This window comes from Macrotis lagotis, chromosome 2 (genome assembly GCF_037893015.1).
Source record: "Macrotis lagotis isolate mMagLag1 chromosome 2, bilby.v1.9.chrom.fasta, whole genome shotgun sequence".
NCBI lineage: Eukaryota > Metazoa > Chordata > Mammalia > Peramelemorphia > Peramelidae > Macrotis > Macrotis lagotis.
Genome location: NC_133659.1, coordinates 92,206,869 through 92,232,464, shown reverse-complemented (window position 1 = coordinate 92,232,464; position 25,596 = coordinate 92,206,869). Strand labels below are relative to the sequence as shown.

At 35.5% G+C, this 25,596-nt stretch overlaps 1 pseudogene; it reads left to right on the top strand.

The window, feature by feature from the left end:
• Positions 1-5,048: 5,048 nt before the first annotated feature.
• LOC141511095 (sorting nexin-4 pseudogene) lies at positions 5,049-6,544 on the top strand (annotated as a pseudogene).
• Positions 6,545-25,596: the final 19,052 nt, after the last annotated feature.

Here is a 25,596-nt window from a genome sequence, read left to right as displayed (position 1 = left end):
TTCCCCATTCCACTCCATTGAAAAAAAATTTTTCTTGATTCTTATGTGAAATATCTTAGGTCCTTCTTCCTCTCCTTTCTCTTCCTCCCATTACTTCCCTTTATCACCCAAAGACTCCATCTTTTTACTATATATAGCATTATATTCTGCTCCATCCTGTGCCCTGTCTATATATGCTCCTTCTAACAGCTCTTATAAATGAGTAATTTCATATGAGTTATCAGTAACTTCTTCCCATGCAGGAATACAAACAGTTCGATAACATTAAGTTCCTCATAGTTAGTCATTCTTGTCCACCCCACTATGTTTCACCAGAATTCTATACTTGAACATCAAACTTTCTGTTTAGTTATTGTTGTTTCAGTAGGAAAGTTTGAAAGTCCCCTATTTCATTGAAAGTCCATCTTTTCCTCTGAAAGAGGGTGTTCAGTTTTGCTGGGTAGCTGATTCTTGATTGTAAACCAAGATCTTTTACTTTCTGCAATATCATATTCCAATCCCTTTCTAGCCCTTAATGTAGATGCTACCAGATCCTGTGTAATCCAGAATATGGAACCACAATAGTTGAATTGTTTCTGGCAGCTTTTAGTATTTTTCTCTTTGACTTGGGAGTTTTAGAATTTGGCTATAACATTCCTGGAAGTTTTTCTTTTGGGATCTCTTTCAAGAGGTGATCAATAAATTCCCTCAATTCCTATTTTACTCTCTGCTTCTAGAATCTCAGGGCAATTTTGTTGTATTACTTCTTGAAGAATGAAATCTAGGCTCTTTTCCTGGTCATAACTTTCAGGTAGCCCAACAATTTTTAAATTCTTTCCTCTGGACCTGATTTTGAGGGGTTTTTTCCAATGAAATATTTCACATTTTCTTCTAATTTTTTCACTTTTTTGGAAGAGTTTTATTTCTTCCTGATTTCTCACAAAGTCATCAGTTTCCTTTAGCTCCATTCTGAATTTGAAGGAGTTATTTTCTTCAGAAAACATTTTTATCTCCTTTTCCACCTGGCGAAATCTGCTTTTTAAGGCATTCTTCTCCTCATTTGTCTTTTGCTTTACTTTTTTTTTTCTATTTGGCTTAAACTGGTTTTTAATATGTTATTTTATTCAGTATTTTTTTTTGCATTTCTTTCATGAAGCTGCTGATTTGGATTTTATGATTTTTCTGTATCACTCTTATTTCTTCTTCCAATTTTTTCTCTACCTCCCTTAATTGCTTTTTAAAGTTTTTTTTGAGCTCATCCTTAGTCTGAGCCCATTTTCTATTTCTCTTGGTGGATTTGGATATAGAAGCTTCAATTGTGTCATATGTGATTTGATCTTCTATGGAACCAAAGGAATTTTCTATGGTCAGATTCTTCCTTTTCTGTTGTTTATTCATTTACTCAGTCCAAGACTAATTTACAGCGCTTCCAAAGCTTTGGGGGGTTTTGGGACACCGCACTAGGAAATTTATTCCTCCAAGGTCTTATGCTCTCTTGCCTGTACTTCAATATGTAGATGACCACAGGCATTCCCCTCTGCCCTGGAGGTATACAGAGGGTTCCTGCTACCTTAGTATGGAGGCCAAAACTGCAGCCTGGACCTGAGTGTGGGCAAATAGTTCTGCCCAGGGAGAAAAGAGATATTTCTGCAGTCTCCTCTGTCCCCCCTTTCCATTTGTATACTCTGCTGTGGCTGTGCAGGCTGGTTTCCCCTGATTCTTACTGCAGGTTCTACAACCAGTACTCCTCACTGCACACTCATTCTGGTGTAGCAGAGTTCTCTCGCCACCCCTTCAAGTTGTTCCCAATGATCCCGGGGCTGGGCTGGACTGGGTTGGCTTGTGCTGCAGCCAGAGCTTTATTCCAACTCCTGGTCCTGATGAAACATACCTTTTCTGTAGAACTTCTAAGTTATCTTGGACTGGGAAAATATATCACTCAGTCTTTCTGTGGGTTCTACACCTCTAAATTTTGGCTAGAGTCATAATTTGATGGACTTTGGATTTGGGAGGGGACCCTAGGAGACCTTATTGAAGATGCTGTCAGATCCTGTGTAATCCTGACTATGGATCCTTGGTAGTTGTATTGCTTATTGTTTCTGGCAGATTTTTAGTATTTTTCTTTGACTTGGGAGTTTTGGAATTTGGCTATACTATTCCTGGAAATTTTTCCTCTGGGATGTCTTTCAGGAGGTGATTAGTGAATTCCCTCAATTTCTATTTTGCTCTCTGCTTCTAGGATCTCAGGACAACTTTGATGCATTATTTCTTAAAAAATGAAATCTAGGCTCTTTTCCTGGTCATGACTTTCAGGTTGAGATTGTTATTTTTACAATGAGTTATGGAACATTTTCTTCTAATTTTGTGGGTGGTTTTTGGAATACTTTTATTTCTTCCTAATTTCTCACAGTCATCAGTTTCCTTTAGTTCTTTTCTGTATTTGAAGGGGTTATTTTTTTCAGAGAGCTTTTTTAATTTCCTTTACCAACTGGCCAGTTCTGCTTTTTAAGGCATTCTTCTCCTCATTTGCCATTTGTGTTGCTTTTTCTATTTGACCTCAACTGATTTTTTTTTATTTTTGCAAGGCAAATGGGATTAAGTGGCTTGCCCAAGGCCACACAACTAGGTAATTATTAAGTGTCTAAGACCAGATTTGAACCCAGGTACTCCTGACTCCAGGGCTGGTGCTTTATCCACTGAGCCACCTAACTGCCCCCTCAACTGATTTTTAACATAATATTTTCTTCAGTAGTTTTTGTATTTCTTTCACCAATCTGCTGATTTGGTTTAAATGATTTATCTGCATCATTCACCTTCATCCTCCTAATTTTTCCTCTACCTCTCTTAAATGCTATTCAAAGTCTTTTTTGAGCTCATCCATGGTCTGAGACCATTTTCTATTTCTCTTGGAGGTTCTGTGTACACAAGCATTAATTGTGTCTTCTTCTGAATCTTCCATGATCCCAAAGTAATTTTCTATGGTTAGATTCTTCTTTTTCTTTTGTTTGCTTATTTCCTCAGATTATGCCTGATTTACCACACTTCCAAGGTTTGGGGATTTTGGGGGGGACAGCCTTCAGGGACCTTAATTCCTCCAAGGTCTTATGAGAGGCTCTGATTGCTCTCTTGCCTGTTTTCTGGTATGTGGATGATCACAGGCCCTCCCCTCTGCCCTGGAACTGTGATTAGAATCCCTGCTTAGCTATAGTAGTATGGGAGTTGAAACTGCAACCTGGATCTGAGTATGGGCAAACAGCTGAGTCCTGCCCCAGGGAGAACAGAGCCCCTTTTGCAATCTCCACAGACCCTTTTACCATCTGTGAGCTGGGAACTCTGGAGGTGCAGGCTGGTTTCCCTGATTTCCCTGCAGGTTTTTTAACACTGGGCTGTTCTAAGGCCAGTATTCACTCCACACCCATTCTGGTACTACAGAGTTCTCTCATCATTCCTTCAAACTGTTCCTGGTGATCCCTGTGCCAGGGGCTCTGGAAACTGCCCACTCTGTCATGGACCCAGGTGTCCCCAGGGATCTAAGCACCCAGCCCAGTTGCACTGCAGCTGCAGCTGTGGCTTTTTCCAACCTCTGGCCCTGGTGAAACAGAACTTCTACGTTGTCTTTAAATGGGAAATTGCATCACTTAGTCTTTCCGTGGGTTCTGCCCCTCTAAATTTTGGCTAGAGTCATAATTTGACAACTTTTGGAGATTTTGGGGAATGAGTTGTTGGGAATTCTTGCCTTCATACTGCAATCTTGGCTCCACCCTCTATTTTATTTGTAAATTTTTTAAACTTTATTTTTAGACTAACAGGATGCTTTGAGTACTGAGTAAAACTATTTCTAAAACATTTGTCTGGCACCACTTTTTCATGGTATTTTGCAATGAGAGGTGTTTTGGTCACAGAGCTAGTCAATAATAGCCACATGGGGGGGGGGCAGAGCCAAGATGGCAACAAGAGAGGATCCTCTCTTAGGTGTTCTCTCTCAAAACTTATAAAATAAGGACTAAATTTTCTAGAGACAGAACTAACAAAGGGATCCAGTGAGGCAGTTCTCCAGTCCAAGGTAACCTGGAAAAGAGCAGAAAGGTTCTGCTCCACGGGATTCGAGGGGTAGCCTACTAGAGTGAAGGAACTTCTGCCTCCTGGAGGCATCCCCAGGGCCCTGGGAGCAGTTGCCCACAGCAGCGAAGGCAGTTTCCTAACCTACACCCTGGGGAGCACCAAAAACAATCTGGGGGATCAGCAGGGGGACCTCTGCCAGAGCAAGCACATGAAGCCCAGCCCTCAAGGCACACAATGAGAAGCATGGGCTAAGGCAGTCCATATCCGGGAAACAAAAGCAGAAGCCAGTAAGCAGGAGCCCTGGGGAATGAATGCTGAGCCTAGGGAGGGGAATGAAGAGAGTCTTCTGAGCTCTGTCCTCTGTCCCTGGAACAGGAATCTGGGATTCTGACCACATTCAGATCCTGATCACAGTCTAGGCCCCCCCACAGAAAAGCAGAACCCCTCCTTACCTCAGCCCTGGAGCAGAGGGGCGCACTTGTGGTCATTCACAGATCAGGAGGGAAGACAGAGCTTCACACAGGGAGATCCTTGTGGGGGGTGTGTCCCACTAATACTCAAAAGATCAGGAAGCAGCGCAAAACCAGGCACAGGCTGGAGAAATGAGTAAGCAGAGAAAAAAAGAGGAGCACCACTGAGAAATACTTTGCCTGTGATCCCAAGAAGGATCAAAACACTCAACCTGAAGATGAGGAAGTACAAGTGCCTTCATCTAAAGACTCTAAGAAAAAACAGAAATTGGGCTCAGCCTATGACAGAGCTAAAAAAAGACTTTGAAAATAAAGTGAGGGGATAGAAGAAAAATTGGGAAAAGAAATCAGAGAGATGCAGGAAAAACATGAAAATGAAGTCAGCAGCTTAGTCAAGGAGATCCAAAAAAAATGCAGAAGAAAATAGCATGTTAAAAACCAGCATAGGTCAAATGGACAAAACAATTCAAAAAGTTACTTGAGGAGAAGAATGCTTTAAAAAGCAGAATTGGGACTGGGCGAGCCGAGCCCGTCGCCATGGAGCAGGCAGCACCTGAGCTGCCACCGGGGCTTCAGGCCGAACCCTTGGGGGGCCCAGACGGCGAGCGCCCTGGGGCGGCCGGGGATGAGATGGCACGCCATGTCGGGAGTGGGGTCCCAATGACAGAAGGTAGTTTTTGGTCAAAGAAAATTGAAATTACTGTTTCAGAAGCAGAAAAAAGAACTGGAAGAAATGCCATGAACATACAAGAAACTTACACAGCTTACCTTATTGAGACAAGGTCAGTTGAACCAAGTGATGGTCAGAGTGTTCTTACAGACTCTCTTTGGAGATGGTATAGCGAATTTGAATTATTGAGAAACTATTTGCTAGTTTACTATCCACATATTGTTGTCCTACCTTTGCCTGAAAAGAGGGCAGAATTTGTTTGGCATAAACTCTCTGCAGACAACATGGATCCTGATTTTGTGGAGAGACGAAGAATTGGTTTGGAAAACTTTCTTTTAAGAGTGGCTTCACATTCTGTTCTTTCTGAGGACAAAATCTTCTACTTGTTTTTAACACAGGAAAATAACTGGAAGGAGACAGTGAATGAAACAGGGTTCCAGCTAAAGGCAGACTCCAGGTTAAAAGCTCTTAATGCAACATTCAGAGTGAAAAACCCAGACAAGAGATTTACTGAACTAAAATACTATGGTGATGAACTACAGTCTGTCATCTCACACCTTCTTCCAGTCAGAGCCAGAGTGGCGGACGGACTCTGGTGTCTATAAAGTTCATGGAAATTATGGAAGAGTTTTCAGTGAATGGAGTGCCATAGAAAAAGAAATGGGGGATGGACTACAGAGTGCAGGACATCATATGGATGTAAATGCAGCTTCTATTGATGATATTTTAGAAGAAGAGGAACACTATGCAGATCAACTAAAGGAATATCTTTTCTATGCAGAAGCATTAAGAGCGGTTTGTAGGAAGCATGAACTAATGCAGTATGATTTGGAGATGGCTGCTCAGGATCTGGCATCCAAAAAGCAACAGTGTGAAGAACTTGCAACAGGAACTGTGAGCACATTCTCCCTAAAAGGAATGACTAGTAAACTGTTTGGTCAAGAAACTCCAGAACAAAGAGAAGCCAGAATAAAGGTGCTAGAGGAAGAAATAAATGAAGGAGAAGAACAACTGAAGTCTAAAAATCTGGAAGGCAGAGAATTTGTCAAAGCTGCTTGGTCAGATATTGAACGCTTCAAAGAGCAAAAGAACCACGATTTAAAGGAAGCTCTCATAAGCTATGAAATTATGCAGATTAGTATGTGCAAAAAGGCAATTCAAGTGTGGACCAATGCTAAGGAATGCTTCAGCAAAATGTAACACTATAGAAATGAATTCCTCTTTATTCAAGTGCCCCAGAACAGAAGCACAAGTACATAATGGAGACTTGAGTTGCTACTTGGTATATACAAAAATTTACAATTTAATCATTTGATTAAATCAATGTTCTTTATGCTGATTGTAGTTGTTAGAATAGCACAAAAAGGAGAAGATGTTTTAATGAAGATTAACATTGAAATTAAGAATTTATGATGATTCCCCCCGCAACTCCCCAAAGTCATTTTGGAATTTTTTGGAAGGAATTTGAACTAATGAAAGTCCCATTTGTTAGGTCACGTTTCTATGTCCTTTCAGTCCATGCTTTCTCTATAAATGTATGAAATGATTTATAGAGTTTTTACTTAAGATTATATTCTTGAGGTTTACCTAGAAAAGATGGCCAAGTGGAAACTCACCAGAATGCTGTGGGGGTGATGTTTTACTTGCCTTATAGTTGAGCTATTTGCTTAGACAAAAGCTTAGCAGAAACTTAGTGTGAAATCTAAGCTATTCCACCCATACCTCCTCAGCACCCCTGTGAGTAATATATGCATACACTAGAAAATGCCTTCAACTTTGTGCTTCACCAGAATTTTGATATTGAACAAAAATTTTATACTGCCAACAAAGAAGAAAAACTCTTTAAATGAGTAGTGGAGTCCATTGTCATTAATTAGTAGAAAGCTTTTTAATTGAATATATTAAGTAAAATAAGGAAGTTTCCAAATAATTTTTTTCAAACCTGAGTGATGAGCCTAAATTAACTTGGCTTAGCTCTTGACATATGGTGTTTCAGGGTACAAGATATAACATCTCAGTGTATAAGGTCTATATGTCAATAATATATATGGTACCTTCATTATTAACATCCTTCTTTTATAATGCTTGGCTGTAATTTTGTAAAGAAAATAAATAAATTATATTGATTTTTTTTTGTTTGATTTTCATGATGCAATATGTACAAAAGCCAGGCATCTTTATTTTTTGCTAGCTTTGCAGAATCTTAAATGTGAATTTGCTGTTTCTAATTATGTAAAATAATAATCCACTACTATTTAGCATTTGACTTTTTTACATGTTGAAAATGTTGCAAAATATTGTGGAAATTGCCAGACTTAATAATAAAAGAAAGAAGCATTGTACTAAAAAAAAAGCAGAATTGGACAGATGGAAAAAGAGATGAGAAAGCTCTCTGAGGAAAACAAATCCTTCAGACAAAGAATGGAACTGAGGGAGGTTGCTGATTTTTTGAGAAATCATGACACAATACTTCAAAACCAAATGGATGAAAAATTAGAAGAAAATATGAAACATCTCATTGAAAAAACAACTGATATGGAAACAGATTTAGGAAAGATAATTTAAAAATTATTGGAATACCTGAAAGTCATGATCACAAAAAGAGCATTGACATCATTTTCAAAGAACTACTACAGAAAAATTGCCTTGATATCCTAGAAACAGAAGGCAAAATAGAAAATGAGAGAATACATCAATCTCCCCGAGAAAGAGAGGCAAAAAAAAAAAAAAACACCACCAGGAATATTATAGCCAAGTTCCAGAACTCCCAAGTCAAAGAGAAAATAGTACAAGCAGCCAGGACAAATTCAAATATCATGGAACTGCAGTCAGGATCACACAGGACTTAGCAACAACTACATTAAAACCTCACAGGTCTTGGAATATTATATTCTGGAAGGCAAAAGAACTTAGAATGCATTGGAGAATCAACTACCCATCAGAACTGAACATCCACTTCCAGGGAAAAAGTTGGACTTTCAGTGAACCAGGGAAATTTCCGTGTTCCTCTTGGAATGGCCAGAGCTGAATAGAAAGTTTGATCTTCACATACAGGACTCAGGTGAAACATAGAGAGTGGAGGAGAAGGGGAATATATGAGGGACTTAATGATGATGAACTAAATGTATTCCTGTATAGAAAAATGATACTGATAATATTCATATGAACCTTCTCATTAAATAGTGCAGGTAGAAGAAGGTTTTATAGATGAAGCACAGGAGAAAGCTGAATTTGGAGATATAATGTGGTGTAAAATTGGAGTCAATAGATAAAAGGGAAATGTAATGGGAGAAAGAAAAAGGAGAGGAGGAATAGGCTAAGATATTTCATATAATAAATTTTTCTTTATTACAAGGAACTATTGCAATGATATGGAAGGGGGGAAGGCACGGGGGAATGAGGGAATCTTCACTCTCATCAGAGGTGGCTAGGAGAGGAAACAACATATATGCTCAATGGGATATAGACATCTGGACTAAGAAGAAGAGAAGGGCAACAGGGGGAAGAGGGGCATGTAAGTGATGATGGAGGAGTGGATGGACCATAGAGGGAGAGTGGTCAGATATAACACATTTTCTTTTTTTTATTTCTTACAAGGGGTTGGGATTGAATGGACGGTCCAGGACCATAGGGCCAGGTGGATGCTGGGCTTAAGGGGTGGTATGCGGGCTCAGTACCTCTTGGCCCCAGGGCTGGGGATCTGTCTGCTGTGCCACTCAGCTACCCTACAGCAGAGTCAGAGTGAAAGAAGAGAGAAAATATAGTATATGGTAGTGGAGAAATACAAATGGAGGGAGTTGCAATCAGCAATGGCAAAGGTGGAAAAATACGAAAGTAACGTTTGTGATGGACTTACCATAAAGAATGTGATCCACCCACGACAGAGCTGGTGGTGTTGGAACACAGATTGAAGCACAATTTTTATTATTATTATTTGGGGGCGGGGAGTTTCAGGGCAAATGGGGCTGGATGGCCTGCCTGGGGCTGCACAGCTGGGTGATTGTTGGGTGTCTGAGGCTGAATTTGGACCCGGGTGCTCCTGGCTCATGGGTCAGCACTCTGTCCGCCACCCAGCCACCCTTACTATTATTATTACTATTTTACTTTATTTTGTGTCTTTTTTCTTTTTGGCTTTTGCAGGGCAATGGGGTTAGGGTGGCTTGCATGAGGTCACACAGCTGGGTGATTGCTGGGTGTATGGGGTTGGATTAGGGCTCCGGTGCTCCTGGCTCCAGGGCCAGTTCTCTGTGCACTGCACCACCTGGCCATACCTACAATTATTATTATTATTATTATTATTTTTTAATCTTAATTTTAATTTTTTTCTCTCCCCTTTATCACTCATGAGGGTCTATATTTTTTTGGGGGAGGGGGTATTATGTTTACTCTTAAACAAGCATATTTTATAATGTTTAAAAAACATTATTTCTTAAAAATAAGAATAAATAAATGGGAACAATAATAACCACATTAATACAAGCAGTAGATTCTTGATCTCTCTCCTGGGGAAACAAATTGTTTCATGTTGAGATGTTCGATTATACTTTCATATAAATTATATCTTGAATATTGTCTAGATGAAAACAATCAGCATTTTTAAGGATAGTTATAATTTGCTCCATAGGCCCTTATGCAGATGAGGCCCTGAGTACTCCTACCAGCTAAAGTTTCCCTTTATTCTACAGTTTTGTTTTTTTAATTAACATTAACCCCTCATTTATCCAAAGGAACTTTGTGTAAATGTGGCAAAAGCATACACATTTTAAGCAAGGTCAGAAAAAAAAATCTCAATTATTTTCCTCACCAAAGACATATTTTCTCAAGTTAATTATAATTTTATTTTCATCTCACTTTTCTAGCATCTTTATAACACTTTATATCTTTGTAATTTGTTCACTGTTTTCAACTACTCCCAATTTAGTATCTTCCATGAATTTAATTAGTGTGCTACTTAACTCTACATATCATTAATAAGGCAGTTAAGTGAGAAAGAAGACATGTAGCAAAGTACTTTTGTAAAAAAGAGAGATATGCTGAAACTGATCAAAGACCTAATTCATCAAAAATTCAAAAGATCAGTTTTGGCAGTGAAAGAATCTTGTGAACTCATTTGAAAGTTTCTTATGTCGAATATACTTACACAGTGAACAAACAAGCAAAATGATCTTATAATCAGTGTATAAAAAGAAGAGTCAATTAGAGGATAATAAGATTCTTCATTAGGAAAATAAGAAAATTTGCTATTAAATTAATTTGCATTTTTAGTGCTTGGAATCAGCACAATTGTTTCTTTTCCTTCAGGTCTGTTTAGCAACTGGTGTGTAGAAATAGGGAAGGCAGATGGTTGGAGTTTTCAAGAATTATGGTTTGGGAAAGTAACAAAAAATTTTGAAGGGTGTATAGTAGATTGGTGATCCAATGAAATGGTTCTTCACTAAGGAATCAGAATTGGAAGGAGAGTTTAAGTTAACTTCAGGTAGAATGCAAACCACATTGAACCAGTGCCTGTTGCAGTTGCATCTTTGTGTTCTCTGAGACTAGCTTAGAGTCAGGCCCACTGGGGGGGGAGGGAAATAAGATTGGAGGGAGGGACTGTAAAACTAAAATAATATCTTTAATAAAAATAAATTAAAAAAAAAGAAATGTAGAATCAGGCCCACATTACACACTTAATGTATTCTTGCTGATTAAATGAATGAAGCAGACAAAATTGTTAATACTTAGCTCTTCCTGTTTCAGATTTCACAATATCACAAATTTTGGTTTATCATCTCTAGATTGTCTTGTTAAAACACTATAAACACTGCTTATATATTTTTTTATTTTTCAAGTTTTAGAAATAATTAAATATGTCTTATAGCAACAGATGCCATATTTCTGTAAAATTACTTTCCTAGAAATGCAAAAAATTATATAATAAACAACCGAATTCATCATACAATGAAGTTCAAGGGAATAATGATGGGTTTAGAATTAAGAAAGTCATAATAAGTGTCTATTAACCAGAAAAGCAATATTACCTAATTAGGCAAATTAGAATTAGGAAAAGTGGCATCAAATTCTCTCTACATCCTTTGAGATTTTGGTTGTTATTTTACCTTGACTCTAACTCCATTTCTTTATCTGCTAAAACAGTTCTTGGAATGAATTATGGCAGCTAGGTGGTAAAATGGATAGGGCTCCAAGCTTGGTGTCAGTACTTATCTTGAATAATGATCTCTAATATCAGAATGTCTTATATTGCCCATTCTCTCCATCATTATCTTTTCATGCAATCATATTTCATAAATATTGGCCTTATTAATATTCCATTTTTATCAAATTAAAATTTAGTTTGAAAAATTACCAAGTTTATTTTTTCTCTCTTATCTGATAGAAAGCAAAGCCCTCTGACAACCTTGTATAGACAGGGAAAACAAATGTCCTCAATGTCATATGTTATAATGTGCAATATAATTCATCATCTCTTCACCTTTCTGTCATACTGTCTAGAGGTGCATAACAGAGTACATTATCAGTTCTTTGGAATCATGAGTTATCATGTTTCAGCAGAATTATTGGCACTTTCAAAGCATTTCATTTTTCTAATATTGATATGATTATGTAAGTTGCTCTCCTGATGATGCTCATTTCATTCTTCCTAGTCTAATGAAACCTTCACATTTTTTAAAATTTTCATACAATATAAAATGTTTGGTTCTCCTCACTTTACTTTGCATTCATTCATACGAGTCCTTTTAAAAAATCACACATTTCCTTATTTCTAATAGATATTTAATTTTTATATTTATATTTTTTATTTTTATATTTTATATTTTTTTATATTTATATTTATTCTAACTTTTATAGTTAGAATAAAGTCTGCTTAAGATATCTTCTCTAGAGCTGAAAACAATCATCTTTAATTCACAATTTAGAGCAAATAAAGGGAAAAATATGGTTAGCATGCCTAGCATGGTAGGTTTTTGTAGAACTTCAGAAGCTAAAAATTTAACTTGGAATTGAAATGTAATATATCTGGAAAATTCGAGCCCACATAAGAAAAATGCAATTAATGATAGCCACAATGTAAGTAAAAACAGTTTTGATTTGCAAGATATGATTACAGAATATTTAAGAACTTGCTCAAGAACAGTTTTGGACTAAAAGTGCAGGTTAGTATATATGCATTAGGACATGGAGAGTGACAATGCATATTTTACATGGTGGTTTTGTTGGTATTAATTGCTATTTTGGGGTGGATGAAGTAGGAAGTCAAAATAAGTGCCAATTAAATAGAACAACAATATTTTAAAAGAGAAAAAAAATGACAATTTTTATTATTCAAATATATTTCAATCTTTTCAGCTTAAAATATAATAGAATGAAATAATTGTGTTATTCAATAATATTTCTTCACATTGAATCTACTATTGAAATTATGTTCTTCTATTTAAATTGCTATCATAGCAAAACAAAATGTATATTAAAATGAATGTGATTGTAGCTTTTCTTTTATATAACATTCTAGCTTTACTTATTAAAACTGGGTATAAGAAAATAAATAATCTTGCCATTAAAATATTCTAACTATTTGTGGCTAAAAGATGAAAATTTATACATCTTACTATTTACAATTTGGATGTAAAGTCAGTACATATCCTAAGCAGTCAATTAAATGAGCTCTTAGAATTTTCAACTTCCTATAGTACTTTCTATTTTATCTTTGTGAAATCTCTACAGAAATACAAGATAGAATAACTGTAGGGAATTAAAAAATTGAAAAGCGGAGTTTTAGAAGAAGAAATTAAAAAATGAGTATTTTACTAGCACAATAAGCCTTTGGTATTCTGTTCACTGTAAGAGAGAGACAGTATAGTGTAGTGGAAAAAGACCTAAACCAAAGCTTTAGCAATCTTGATTAAAATTTTGTCTTCAACACTTAATAAGGTGTATGATTTGGGGCAGGTCTCTTTAAGCCTCTGAGACTAAAATTTTGTTATACATGGAAGAGAGATAATACTACTAATATTACTTAGTTGTGAGAAAAAACAGTTTATGAACCTTTCAGTTTTTTCTAAATCTGGAGTGGTATTAATAGAAAATACATTCTGACAAAACAAGAAAATGGAAAGAGACTATGCCTAATACTTTAAAAACTAATCCCTTGCAGTGTTTTTTTCCCCTTTGCTAAGCTCTTTAAAAGCATTTAAACATTATTTTAATTACCACTTGATGTTTTTTTCTGCACTTAAGTTGGGAGAATTGATACTGGACCTGTAATTTAATGAATATAAGACACGATGTTGGCAAGGATTCTCCCTCTACAGTGCAAGTTATCACATTTTTTTTTTTGCAACTTATAGTTTTTCAGTAACTAAAACTTGGCTCGTATCACATGGTCAGAACATGTGATAGGGAAAACATCAACATGGGCTTAAGAGTTTTGGGGTCAATGCTCTCTCAACTATATTTTTACCTTGGAGTATGACATGAATTGTAGACCAAAGGGAAATTAATTTATATCATTTATAGTAAAAATCTTTAATACTATGTTTTTTAGGGGCAGCTAGGTGGCGCAATAGATAGAGCACCGGCCCTGGAGTCAGGAGTACCTGAGTACCACTCTGACCTCAGACAATTAATAATTACCTAGCTGTGTGGCCTTGGGCAAGCCACTCAACTCTGTTTGCCTTGCAAAAACCTAACAAATAAATATTATTTTTTTTAGGAAATTCTTTTTAGCTTTCAAACTCAGGTACAGTATGTTTTTAAATTCCTGTAGTTCATGAAGGATATAAAACTTATTTCAGAATGTGGTTTAAAAAATTTTACAAAAAAATACAAAATGAAAACCTGATAAGTTAGAACAGCAGTTTTCTATGCCTTTTGATTTTATTTCATTTGTTCTATAAATTGTGAAGCTATAATGTATAAAACTATTTTTTGTTATAGCTTTAATTTAATACAAATATCTTGATTGAAATACTGAGTTTTGGGGGACAGCTAGATGGCACAATGGATAGAGCACTGGCCCTGGAGTCAGGAGTACCTGAGTTCAAATCTGAAGCTCAGACATTTAATAATTGCATAGCTGTGTGTCCTTGGGCAAGCTGCTTACCCATTGTCTTGCCAAAAAAACTCAAAAAAAATACCAAATTTTTAATAATTAGCCTTTCAATAATTTTCGTCACATTGTGACTAAAAATTCACTACCATGGTAAGTAGCCATTGTTACTTCAACTAAAATTTTGCTTCTAGATTCAGAACTGTATTTTATAAATACTTAATGGTTAAAATTAATTTTTCAAAGTCATTGAAAATAATTGTGAACTCAAAAAAGGTTCTGATACTCTAATAAGACTTAGGAAAATTTTCATCAGGACTATTTTTCTATTCTTCAATAAAAAAAATTTAAAATTTTATTTTCCAGGATAAGAAAAGAAAAACAATGCTACTGTGCCTTGTAATATATGGATATATGCAGACTTTTGCAAATTTTCATATTTTCATTTGACATTCAGGAAATTCAACAAAAAAATGATTAGTAACAAGATGTCTAAAACCTGTGGTAGAAAATGTCAGAGTACCATAAAACTAATTGATGTGGAATTAAAAAAAATACTATTATGCAATTAAATATGAAATTGTCCTAGATAAAGTAAGGTATAATCAACAATTCAGAAACATGATATATACCCCCAAATCAGCAGAATTTACTTATGTGACAGGAAATGAAAAAATGTAAAATTATTATATCTCATCTTCATTCTTTGAAAGTATTTGAAACATATTTTAAATCTACTATTACGTCTGACTTAGTTCATGGAAAAGCTCTTTATTTCTCACATTAGATGTCAGATTAAGATTACTGAATTTTTATTGTTCTTGAATATCTAATATAAACAACCACAAAATTCCCATTTCCAAAACCTCATTGAAACACATAGATGAAAGTGGGTTCTTAAAGGTTGGGCACAATCTAATGGAAGTTGTATTAAGTAGAAAATACTTTAAGTACTGTTCTAAAAGTGAACTGAATGTCTATTATCCAGGGCACACACTAAATTTAGATAGTCTCAGTCTCAGTTTAACAAATAGATAATTATGTTTCATACAATCTTCAATACTGAGTTGTAGAAAGATTGCAATCTTTAATACTGAAAAGAGTACCCACTCAGTGAAATTATAAATTTTAAAAGACTGAATTACATGGTGACAGTTTTCATTAAGATCATTAAGACCCCTGTGTCTTATGAATATATATGTATATATATATATACACACACACACACACACACACACACACACACACACATATGTGTTTATGTATTCATTATTTGGACATGGTAAAAAAATGATACAGTCATGCCACCCACAATGTCTAGGGCAATTTCAACAATTCATAAATAATGTTAAACAAAAATAATTTATAGTAGATAGATAAATATAGAAAACAAATATATATGAATGAGAAAATAACAGTATAATCTAGTAGGGTATTATCTGAAAAAGTTTCCCTTTTTTTGTTAGTTCTTTAATGCAAGGCAATGGGGTTAAGTGGCTTGCCCAAGGCCAAATAGCTAGGTAATTAATTGTTTGAGGCCAGATTTGAACTTAGATGCTCCTGACTCCAGGGCCAGTGCTCTATCCACTGCACCACCTAGCCACCCCTGAAAAAGTTTCAAGGAGAAAAATGATACCTGGATGATTTTTAAAGTGTAAATAGGTATTCTATGGGGTAGATAAAGGAAAATAATAATATGTGTTTAGTAGATAGCATGAAAAAGATTAAAAAAGTTTGGAAGCAAAGGTCATAAGATGTTTAGTTTCATTTGTTTAAAGTTGGAGGTTATGTAGAAAAGAAAATTTTGAGAAAAGTTTGAAAAATTTGAGTATAATACAACTGAAGAAGCTATTGAATACAAATAGCAAAACTTAATTAAATACAAAAGGAGTCAAAACATTGACAAAGTGTCATTGTAATATAGATACCAATGTAGTATTAATATAAATCAATGTAGTATTAATATAAATCACTTCCATGTTGTTCAATATTCCGAGCTATCTTAAAACTACACAGTAATTATGGACTTTACAAAGTATTTGTAAAACACGAATACCATTTTGAAATGAAATTAGTGCTAATATAATGATCTACCTATTGTCAATTTAATAATCAAGTATAAGCAGGCATGCTAGTTTTGAACAAAATATCCATAATAATTTTATAAAAATATGCATACAAAATCAGGCCCTATGTTGCATTTCCTCTCTCCCTACTATTCTACTGAAGGTGTTTTACAAATTACCTTAGTATTATTCCTCATCTCCATGTTAAATAATTATAATAACTGATATTAATAATTTCTTAAACATTTAAATAAAGAGATGTCACATTTTGTGAAAATCGACAAAAAACTTTAAAAATTATAACATAAAGAAAAATAAATTTCTTCCCTAAATTCCACATAATAACATTCATGAATCTCATATTCATTAGAACAAAAACTAGATTTATAAAGTAATTTACTGAAAATCTTATGACGTATTGTAATTTATTTGTCCTGCCTTAATTTTACTCTTCAAGAAGCCATCAAAACTTTATTGACTGATGAAAACAAAGCAAGGCTCTATTTGTCTCTAATTTTTATTGCTATTAAATTACTCTGTCAATAATCTATTTTCTGTGATTAATAAAATTTGGCAACAATGTATTTGCTTTTCTTCATCATGTTTGATAGATTCAAAATATAATTAGAAACTCTGAAATATATCAGATTAAGCTGTATAAAATCTAAACTGTGTATACTAGGTCTCTTTTGCTACTTATGTCTTCTGTCCATTATATCCTTAGTACTGCATTGCTTTGACTTGGGTGATTACATTATTCTTTAGTATAATTTTCAGAGGAAAAATTTAGGTAGAATGATTTTTAAAGGTCATCAAGTCCAACTGCTCCTTACTATTTAATTTTAACTTCACAGAAAATTAGGATTAAATGATTTGTCCACTCTCACAGTTCTATGAATCAGTGACTGATTCAAGACCTCCTTCTAATGTAACACACTATATACTTTATGGACTGCTACAACACATCCAAAACATTATTTCATATGTATCACATCTCAAAAATCTATGTATCTACATGCATATTTGTATATGACATGAAACTATAAATTCATGAGTCCTTAAACCTAAGTAGAGAGACAAACATTAAAAGTAACATGAACAAACAAAAAAACTTTTTGAATTCTCTTCATTTCCTTCCTGCCCATGTTCTTATAAATTTGTGATATTTATAGAATATTGCAATGGTGTTTCTATTAAGGTCATTAGAAATAAATCATTTTGCCTAATGTTATAGTATGAAAACTTGTAGCAGGTTAACACAAAGCAAGGCCAGTATTCTTCATAATTAATTTTTGAATTCTATTGCTTCCATTCCTACATAAGTATTAACCACTAGATGATCAAACTAAAATTCAGATTGATGTATTTTACTCTATTGACTTAATTTGGGGTTCAGCAAACTTTATAATTTGATAAGTGGAAGTTCAGAAGTTCTCAATACTTAAAAAAATAGACAAATTCAGTAATAGAATTTTAAAAATGTCCTACTTTACCAAGTACTTCAGCAATGTTTTTCCATCTCTTTAAATGAAGGTTTTTGGAAAATCCACTTAGAGTTTTTTGTTTGAAAGTCATAAAAGCTTCTAGCAATATGTGGTCCACTTAATTAAGGTTTTAGCCTTTTAATGGATTTGTCCCTGATAAGCATATGGATCTGCTTAGTTAATATCACTTTCACATTGTCCATGTCCCATTTGCACCTTCAAAGTGGTAATCAGGGATTCACTTCTGAAAGTCCTTAGTGTTTGAGGTAAATAGATAAAAGGTATTACAAAGTACAAGCTGTTATTTTGATCTCTTCTTTAGTTATTTGTTTATAAGTTTTTTCTTAGAGATAACATACTAAAATAGGCTTCTTGGTAAAGACAGATTTCATTGACCTTGAATGGAATTTTGCTTGTAGAGGAAAATGTGTTTCTATGTTCAGATTAAGAAGAGACATGAAAAACAAAATAAGAATTCAGCAAAGGGAATGGATGTGATTTCAAGCAACAAAGGGACATTTAATAATAAAATTGAACTTCACAAATTTAATAAAATGAGTTTTAAATTGAATCAATGATTTCTTTATACATATTTCTGTTCAGTTTAGAAAGAGTTTAGTCCATAATGAATAGAGCAAGACTGCTGCTGAAGGAAATTTCGCCTGAAGTATAAGGAAAATTAGAACAAAACTTCATAATAATTGAAGATCTCCTAAAGTGGAAAGAGCTGTCCTAGGAGAATGAATTTTCCATACATTAGGGTATCAAAAGAGTGGATGGAAGACTTCTGGGGCAGAGTCAAAATTGCAAAATGAAGCTATCATGATCCTGGACTTTTTTTTTTCTTTTTGAAGGGTAAGAGATTAAATTGAGATCTTCCAGGGTGGCTAGGTGGCACAGTAGATAAAGCACCCACCCTGGAGTGGGAAGTGCCTGAATTCAAATCCAGTCTCAGATACTTAGTAATTACCAAGCTTTGTGGCCTTGGGCAAGCCACTTAACCCCATTTGCCTTGCAAAAACCTAAAAAAAAAAAAAAATTGAGATGTTCCTTGTCAGCCATCAAAGTCCAAGGAGAAGGAACTTCCCAAGCACCTAAACAGAGCCATGATTGATCAAGACATGATCTGGGACAGGGAGTGTTGGGGAACATTACTAGTAAGCATGTTTTGGGATCAATTCTTCGGGACTTGGCCAGTCTCTGGGTGTTTACCTCAAAACATCTGGAGAAAGTGATGGTAGTCAGGATCTGAGGGGTTTGGGGCTGAAACCCACAGTTCATTGAGTTTGGTCAAGAGCCCATTGATCATTAAGTTTACTTCAATAAACCCTTGGACCTGTATCACTTTTGAGTATGCACTATAAAGGACTAACTAGGGAAAGTGGGCTTTGGAAGTCTATCCCTTTGGAGAAGACACTTTTTTGAAGGGACTTTCCCATTTGCAACCTTGGAGGCTGTGTCCTGAGATCTTGGGACTTCCTCAGTCAGATTTCGAGATTTGTTGGAACCTCCTTGGTTGGGTAACTGTCTTTCTCTTTTACATCTTATCATTCTTTTCTCCTTTATCGCTACTGATGGTTTTGTGTGTGTGTGTGTGTGTGTGTGTGTGTGTGTGTATGTGTGTGTGTGTGTGTGTATGCTTTCTTGGGTTATAAGTATATTAATTCTTAAATTCTCATTTAAAGATTTAAGTCAGTGTGAGCCCATCATTATGGGACAGATTTGAGGTAACCAAATTAAAAGTCAATGAAGCAGGTAACCCTTTCTGTTACATCCCTACACAATATTAAATAAAGCCTCTACATGGCCATTAAAGCTATAGATCCCATCAAAAAAACTGTCTGAAGCAAATTTTCAACTGTATACATCATGGAAAATCTTCAGTAAAGGTCTGTCTCTCATTGAAAAGGGGAAATGACACCCAGCTAGGCCAGAGAGCTGGAAAGCCAGAGGGAAACTTTTAGCCACAATGTATCATCAGATTCCCCAGAAGCTAGATAGCAAGACAATAGGGAATGTCAAAAGTCTGGAAAAAGTCTGATTGCTGGGAACATTGGAAAAGATAGGACTAGGCTGGGAACAAACCATGCACAGGCCGAGTCTGGACATAAAGGGGGAAATCAAAAAAAAAAAAAAACAAAACTAAAAGAACATTAACCACAAAAATTTACCATGCAGATAGAGATGATAAAAATGCCACCTCAAAAGAAGAAAGCAGTGACAAATTACCTTCATGGGAAGTCTCAAAGATTCTATGAATTAGACTTTAATCTAAAGCCCTATGTTCTATGACTTTAAAAAATAATTTAAAAATGAAAGGAGGGAGAAAGAAGAAAAAAGGAAAAAGAAAAGAAAAGATAACCATGGAGGAAAATTATTAAAAAAAACTATCTAAATATTTAACTCCTAAAATTTAAAATAATCAACTGGATAAAGAATATAACTCTTCAAAATAAAACTGACCAATTGGAAAAAAGAATGCAACACATACAAAATTCAAATAGACCAATTGGAACAGGAATACAACTCAGCAATGAGTAAAATTAACCACCTGTAAAAGGAAACACAAAAGTTAATTGAAGAAAATAAAACCCTAAACGTTAGAATTGGAATAATAGAATCTATGAGACATCATGATTTCTTCCAAGTCAAAAGTCCAAAGAAAATAAAGAAAACATAAATTGGCTTTTAAGAAAAACAAAGACCTAGAAAACAGATCCAGAAGAGAAATTTTATGAATTATTGGTCTACCAGAAAACCTAGATTAAAAAAAGAACCTGGAAAATATCTTTAAGAAAATTATTCAAATATCCCAGACCAAGAAGACAAAATAACCCCTGAAGGAAAACAAAGAACACCTTCACAAAGAGATATCAGGATAACAACTCCAAGTACTATCATAGTCAAATTGCAGAATTCTCCCATAAAAGAGAAAATATTGCAAGTAGTAAAAAAAAAAAAACAATTTAAATACTAATGAAACCTAATCAGTATTGCATAAGACTTATCAACTTCAACTTTAAAGAATCAGCGGGTCTGGAATATGATATTTCAGAGGGCAAAGGACCTTGGATTACAACCAAGAATTTACTACCCTGAAAAATACAGCATATCCTCTCAGGGAAAAAGATAAATGTTCAAGAAAATAGAGGATTTCCAAAATTTTTAGATCAAAAACTGTAACTGAACAGAGAATTTTATCTTTGAATAAATGACTCAAGAAATGCATAAAAAGGTAAATGGTAAGAGGTGAAAATGTTCCTCAAAATCATTGAATTGCACACAACTGCACAATGGAATTTAATACTTGTAACTCTTGAGAATTGTATTTCTTGTAGGAGAGTTAAAAGGTTAAAAATTGTTAAAGAGATTGTACTCAGAGTGTATCAGTTTGATTGGTTCTTGTTCTTCATTATGACAATAATATCACTATTTCTTGCATGTTATATATATATATATATATATATATATATATATATATATATATATATAATTTTTGTATAAATGATGTTTTTTATACATTACTAAAATATTCTTGTTTAAGAGTAAACATAATACCCCCTCCTCACAAAAATATAGATCTTCATGAGCAGTAAAGTAAAGAGAAAAAAATTAAAATTAAAAAAATTAAAAAATGTGCTTCAGTCTGTGTTCCAATATCACCAGCTCTGTCGTGGGTGGATTACATTCTTTATGATAAGTCCTGACCTCAACTCCCTCCATTCATACTTCCTCACTACCATATACTATATTTTCTCTCTCCTTTCACTCCATCCCTCTTCTTAATGTGCTGTAGGGTAGCTGAGTGGTGCAGCAGACTGATACCTAGCCCAAGGGTCAAGAGGTTCAAGCCCACATAAAACCCCTAGGGCTCAGCAACCACCCAGCCCTGTGGTCCCGCACAGGCCATCCAATCCCAGTCCCATGCAAGAGGTATAAAAAAAAAATGTGATATATCTTATCACTCTCCACCCCAGTCTACCCTCTCCTCCATCACTCACATCCCCCCTTCCCCCATCCCCCTTCTGTCCTTTTTTAATCTAGAAGTCTATACCCCATTGAGTATATATGCTGTTTCCTCTCTGAGGCACCTCTGATAAGAGTGAAGGTTCCCTCAATCCCCCTTGCCTTACCCCCTTCCATATCATTGCAATAGCTCAGTGCAATAAAAAAACTTATATGAAATATCTTAACCTATTCCACATCTTCTTTCTCCTACTCCCATTGCCTTTTCCTTTTAGCCCTTCACTAGAGTTTTACAGTATATCTTCAAATTCAGTTCTCTCTTGTACTTCATCTATAAAATCTCCTTCTACCTGCTCTTTTAAAGTAGAAGTTTCATATGAGTATTATCAATATCATTTTTCTATGCAGGAATATACACAGTTCATCATCATTAAGTCCCTCATATTTTACCCTTCTCCTCTACTCTCTATGCTTCACCTGAGTCCTATTTTTGAATATCAAACTTTCTGTTCAGCTCTGGTTGTTTAAAGAGGAACAACTGAAATTCTCCTGGTTCATTGAATCCATCTTTTCCTCTTGGAATAGGATGTTCAGTTTTGCTGAGTAATTGATTCTCTGTTGTATTCTGAGCTCTTTTACCTTCCAGAATATTATGTTCCAAGCCCTATGAGCCCTTTATGTAGTTGCTGCTAAGTCCAGTGTGATCCTGACTGCAGATCCAAGATATTTGAATTGTGTCCTGGCTGCTTCTAATATTTCTCTTTGACTTGGGAGTTCTGGAACTTGACTATCATATTCCTGGGGTTTGTTTATTTTTCTTTATTTTGCGTCTCTTTCCGGGGGAGATTGGTGTATTCTCTCAATTTCTATTTTGCTCTCTGCTTCTAGGATAGTTGGGCAACTTTCCTGTAGTAATTCTTTAAACATGAGGTCAAGGCTCTTTTCGTTATCCTAACTTTCAGTTATCCTAGTAATTTTCAAATTATCTTTCCAGAATCTGTTTTCCAGATCAGTTTTTATCAATGAGATGTTTCACATTTTCTTCTAAATTTTCATTCTTTTGGTGTTGATGTATTGCGTCTTGACTTCTCCTAAAGTGAACAGCTTCCTTTAGTTCCATTATACATATGAAGAATTTGTTTTCCTTAGAGAGCTTTCTTATTCCTTTTTCCATCTGACCAATTCTGCTTTTTAAAGCATTCTTCTCCTCAATAACCTTTTGAATTGTTTTACCCATTTGAATTATGCTGATTTTTAACATGTTATTTTCTTCAGCATTTTTTTGGATCTATTTGACCAAACTGCTGAATTCTTTTTCATGTTTTTTCTGCATCTCTCTCATTTCTTTTCCCAATTTTTCTTCTATCTCCCTTATTTGACTTTCAAAATCTTTTCTGAGCTCCTTCATAGCCTGATCCCAATTTCTGATTTTCTTGGAGTCTTTAGATGCAGAAACCTGTTCTTCCTCATCTTCAGATTGAGTGTTTTGATCCTTTTTGGGATCATAGACAATGTATTTCTCAGTGGTGCTTCTTTTTTCCCTCTACTCATTTCCACAGCATGTGCCTTGTTTTGGGGTGCTTTCTCAGCTTTTGAGCATTATTGTGACCCCCCCACAAGGATCTCAGTGTGTGCAGCTCTGTCTTCCCCCCTGGTCGTGAATGACCACAAGAGCATCCCTTTGGCACAGTGCTGAGCTGGGGGTGGGCTGATCTATGGGGGTGCCTAGACTGTGATCAGGATCTGAATGTGGTCAGAGCCCCACAGTCTTATTATAGGTAAAGAGGGCAGACCTCAGAAGTCTCTCTGCACTCCCCTACCTTTGGTAGGCTGAGCACTAAACTCTCAGTTGCCTTATTGACTCCACCTGCTTCCATTTCCTAGATCTGGGCTGCTTGCTGAGTGTCCTGAGGGCTGGGCTTCATGCACTGCTCTGGTAGAGGTCCCCCTCTGATCTTGCAAGTTTTGCCCAGTGCTCCCCAGGATGTAGGTCAAGAAACTGCCTTGGGTGTTCCATGAGCCATGGCTCCCAGGTGCCCTGGGGCTGCCCCTGGAAGGCTGAAGTTCCTTCATTCTGGTGGGCTTCCCCTCTTACCCCTTGGAGTGTAGCCTTTACACTATTTTCCAGGCTATCTTGGTCTGGAGAATTGCCTCACTGAATCGCTCTGTGGGTTCTGTCTCTTGAAAATTTAGTTGGTGTCATAATTTTTTGATTTTTGAAAATTTTATGGAGAGAACAACTAGGAGAGGCTCTTCTTTTACAATTTTGGCTCTGCCCTGAAATCACTATATTTGAGACAAATTATAGGGCATCTGACTGTAGCTGTTCAGAACACTTTGAATTTAGAATACTCAAACACAGGTTGGGCGTGAATAGTCCAGAGGAAGTCCTGGGGTGTTTACTTTACACTTAAGTATCTCACATTTCCTTTAAGCTACTTTAATTCTGTCTTCCTCATAGTGCTCAGCATATTCTCTGAAGAGGGGCACCCTATGCTGGGTAGTCTTGTTCTAGTGGCCTCCAGTCTTATAATCAGTATTAAAGTTTTTAGAGAGTACTTCGGAGTGCCCCAGTACTTAGATGCTCTCTATAAAATTAAATCAGAAGTGACTTTAATTCATTTAGAGGTTTATCTTATAATAGGGACAGAAGGTGGGAATGAATTTAGGAAGGTAGGGCATAAAGAGATTAGGAAGAAATTTTATCTTAATCCATACTTTAGTTCACAATGGTTTTATTACCATGCTTTGAGGTGGTAAAGGGACAGTGGGAGAAAGTGTACAGGATACTTTGGTCCTAAGAGCTATGACTGGAGTACTATAGAGAAGGAGGGAGAGAGTATACTTAGAGAGACTAGACTTGAAAACACCATGAAGAGATATACTGTTATGGAAACTGTGAATACAATTAGAGGAAGTATGCTTGGAGGGGAGGTAAAATATTTCATAAAATGATTTGACTTTGCATGATGTTTTGGCTCATGAGGAGTGTGTATTCTTGAAGGCTACTTGAAAGGGAGGTAAGGTAAAAAATGATTATAATTTGAAGTAATTTAAGAGTCTTGATAAGTATACTTCTAATGATACAGAAGAGAGGATAGTACTTAGTGACTGATTAAATGTTACTTTTCAAACAATCAATCATTTAATCTGGGATGGTACTTTGATAGCACTTTGAATTTATCAAGCAATCAACTAAACAAGGTGTGACTGATACCTGATTATTAGTACTTGATTGATAAATAACAAAAGGTATAGAAATACAAAATTTATAATTTTAGAGGGAAAGAAGGGGTGTGTGAGCACTGAGTAAATTCTATCCATTGGATTTGACCTAGAGTGGGAATCAAATACATTTCCACATGGGATTAGAAATATAGTCTACTCTATAGGGAAAAGCTGGGGGAGGGAACGATAAGGAAAAAAGTGACTGATAAAAGGGAAGACAAAAGTATAAGTGAAAATAAACTGAACAGCCCATGGACAGTACTTGAACAAGGGGTAAGGTATAAAGCAATTATTATTTGATTTGATTCATGCCTCTTGAGAACTGTATTTCTAATGAGACTGAAGGGGGGAGGGTACTTAAGGAACATGAGGGAAGGTAAACATTTGATTGATTATACTTCAATTTTTAGTGCTTTTTAAGTTAAGGTAAAAGAAATTTGTTTTGACAAGGGGAATGGAAGATAGGGTTAAAACCATAAAAATTACTATACTAGGTGAAGGCTAGGCATTAGTGGATAAATACCACACAGGTAAAGAGGCATAAAAACCTATTATTGTAGAGGGAAAGAAGGGAAGGTATGAATACTGAGCAAGTCCTCCACATTAGATTTTGTCCAGAAAAGGA